This window comes from Mytilus edulis, chromosome 5 (genome assembly GCF_963676685.1).
Source record: "Mytilus edulis chromosome 5, xbMytEdul2.2, whole genome shotgun sequence".
NCBI classification, from domain to species: domain Eukaryota; kingdom Metazoa; phylum Mollusca; class Bivalvia; order Mytilida; family Mytilidae; genus Mytilus; species Mytilus edulis.
In genome coordinates, this window is record NC_092348.1 from 81959695 (window position 1) to 81963643 (window position 3949).

A 3949-nucleotide genomic window follows, 5' to 3' on the forward strand; every position below is an offset into this window, starting at 1 on the left:
ATTTTATTGGCTGATGTAATATTGCCAGAACTGAAACTACAACAGAGTGTTGTCAGATCCTTAAAAGCAAAGCTTTGAAAAGGGAACTGTATGATACTAGTATTCAGATTGTGAAAGGTTCATAGCATTGGCAATATGATTAAACATGCTGTATATTAAAAGTAAATCATTCCAACTTTGGTACCAGGATTCCATTTTATTATTATAGAAGTTTGTGATTGCGAAGAGTTATTATAAATGTTTGTATGGTATTTTTATGTTATTTTTTATGAAAAAGTGTATTTTTAGAACTGCAGAAAAAGAAAATTTTATATCATTGTTTTGACTGTGTAACTGTTTTTTTGCTTATATTTGATTCACATGGACTTATCTTTGTGAACATGAGGGTTCTGGTACTTATTGATTGGCCACATTTATTTCCTTCATCAACTTAGGTGGATTGTAATATGTAGTATGTTTTTTGCATAAAGTTGTAGAAATACACAGACAAATATTATTGCAATGTTTTTATTATTGTGAAAAATGCAACAGGGTTATAATCGCTATAATTTAAGATTGAAATTTTTTATATCACAAAAACTAAAATAGCATTATAGTCTAAAATGACAAAATTGCAACAATAAATGCAGGCAATAATTTCTGAATATACAGTAGTGGATTTTAAACCTTTATAGAAGCAAGTTTGACAGATGAATGTTTAATGCTGTAAATATTTACAGGTAATTCCATTTTGTGTATTTTATATTTGTTTTTATTTAAACTGCAATATTTATCATGGATGTAGATTATTTACATTATTTATATTCTTTTTTTGTGTTACAGCTAATTTCCTAATGCATGCAGGGTAAGACTCTGGTTAGCTTGCTTGCTTTGTATATTGACAATTGTAATTGGGATAATTTTCAATCAAATTTAAATATAATATATACTTGTTTAATAATACTTGTCTATATTGTTTGGAGATGTAAATCTTAATAACAATGCTTAAGCTAACCTTTATACAAACAAAGCATGCAAGCCAGCGAAAGTTTTTCTTTACGAGCATTAGGAAATCAGCTGTAAATCATGACATATATTTGTTTTGATATTGTTTGATTTTGTCTATAAAGATGCTTTAATTTTACATAAAAAAAGGTAATAAAATAAATATTTAAGAAACTTTTGATGTCTTATTAATACTTGCAAAACATTGAAGTAATTTGTAAGTTTCGTTTTGAAATTGATATTTACAGACGGTTCATTGGAAGTAATGCACCAATATCAAATGATTTCAAATGACCTTCATGGAACTATCTCATAAACTCCTGGAAAGATCATATTTCCAAGAGCCTGGTTTCATCACCATTTTATTGGGTTTGTATTGCTTGGTCTTCAGTTTCTATTCAGTGTTTTGTGGAATGTTGCATGCATATTTTACTCTTGGCCATATGGTATTGTTTGCCTTTATCTGATGTGTTATTTTTTTAATGTCCCTTTAGTGCCTTCTTACATTTTTCAGCTGTTTATTTTATATTTTATTTCCAAGACATTTAAAAGCTTTATCAGATACAACATTTTCCTATCCCGCTAAATTGACAAACACGCTTAGGTAAAGTGCATCTCTTGACATGTTAAGACAATTAGATAGATGTCTTCTTGACAAAGTATAAAAAATTAGAATCTCTAACGGAAAATAATTTGTATCTGGTATGGGAAGTCATCATTGTTTATTGTTGACATTGGTATAAGAAATATATGTAATAATGTAATCTTGAACAGAAAATGATCCAACTATATACAATGCAAATGAAATGACTAAATTCAGAGTGAATCAGTAATTTTTGTAATCTTCTTTATCTTAATTTTTTTTTTATCTTAGACTATTCTAATGGTAAGTGTATAAATAAATATGTTTTAAAATAAATCAATGTCTAATATGAATGTAAAGTGAAAGTATAATGTCAGTGTAAAGTTCTAAATATTTTTTCCTAATTTTGGCCCACACTTTTAAGGCTACCATTTCGACTGACTTCCCTTTGGCCACAGGTCCTACTTCCCAATATCCTTAAATCGTAAGGTCATCTTATTTTACTTTACTTATAGTTCTCCATGTTCATCTTTTTCAGTTGAAAATATGAGTTAGCATTAATGGTTTTCAAATGACATTAATGATTGTTTCCATGCAGATACAATTTTTGACTAGTCAGATATTTCCCTTTCGACAATCAAAATTCATTAAGTTCAAACATTTTATGGTAACTTAATGAAGTTCAAAACATTTAAATTATGTTACTTTGTGAATCACACAAATACTAAATCCTCCAAAATCATAATGTTCTATATTCAAATTATCTCCCTTGTTACAATTTACCCAGTATTCAAATTATCTCCCTTGTCACAATTTACCAGGTATTCAATTATCTCCCTTGTCACAATATACCCAGTATTCAAATTATCTCCCTTGTCCACAATATATCCAGTACTAAAATTATCTCCCTTGTCACAATTTACCCAGTATTCAATTATCTCCCTTGTCACAATATACCCAGTACTCAAATTATCTCCCTTGACACAATTTACACAGTATTCAAATTATCTCCCTTGTCACAATTTACCCAGTAATCAAGTTATCTCCCTTGTCACAATTTACCAGGTATTCATTAGTTCAGGGTCACCTGTTAATTGCTGAAAAACAGGTTTTTTTTGCATATGTTGTAAAATTTCAGCTATGAGTAAAAATATGATGAAATTGTGGGGATAGAACAAAACAATAGAGGCCAAAAAGTTCCATATTATGTGAATTTATTTTTCTACAGTAAAAATATAAATTCCAATACCAGAAATCAGGATAAATCTGATTCAAAGTTAATATTAAGACCTAAGGTCCAGCACATTTGATGTCACAAAGGGGAAGTATGGGATTAACAATTAAGAACTGACAAGGATGCAAATTTTTTTTCTTAGTAAAATGATTTTAGGTGACAATTTTCTAGATATATAATTTGTAAGTGGGAGTAACCCAATTAGAAGTCAGGTCTTGGATTTATGTTAAAAGATTAAAAAACAAACACACACACAAAAAAATGACTGCAATTTATGAGGCAAATGAAAAAATAACATTATTAGGTACAAATGGAAAAAATAATACCCCCAAAATGAAATAATTGGAGGAAAATCATATGTTCTATATATAACTTGATTTTTTTTTATTGAAAGTTAATTCTATATTTTCATATATATTCTTATGGAGTCATATGCTTGCTCAACCTTCTTGAATCCTTGTCATTCCTTGTCTCTAAATAATTAGGGGGAAGGGGGAAATCACCTTGATGATCAAATGAGGGATAAATTCATACCTTGGAGAATACAAACCTCCAATTTATCACTATCCTCCCTGCATGTTCACACATCCAATGTTCACACTAACTTGAGCTCTCAAATTATTTTTTTAACTTCATGAGAATCAAAACCTTAAAAACAAAAGATGATTTTTCAACTTTTCCCAAAATGATACATTAATCATCCTTCTACAAAAATGATTATTATTCTTTTCATACCAGCAGGGGCGGATCCAGCCATTTTGAAAAGGGGGGTTCCCAACCCAGGATAAAAGGGGGGTTCCAACTATATGTCCCCATTCAAATGCATTGATCATCCAAAAAAAAGGGGGGTTCATGGCCCCGGCACCCTCCCCTGGATCCGCCACTGACCAGCGACAGTTATTTTCCTTGATTTTATCTTTAGGTGAATTGTTATTATTAACTTATAGATAAAAAAAACTATAAGTTATGCATTACAAATTTTCGCGGTTTCTTATTTGGGTTTAAAACTTGAACCCTTCTTTAGGAATGAAGAAGTACATTGTTATACGTTTTTGTAACAAATATTACTTGTGGTTATTGGATATTCTATATCATCAGTGTTGCTTAAGTGTTTAATGAAACCGGTTATTTACTTCTGAAAGGTAAGA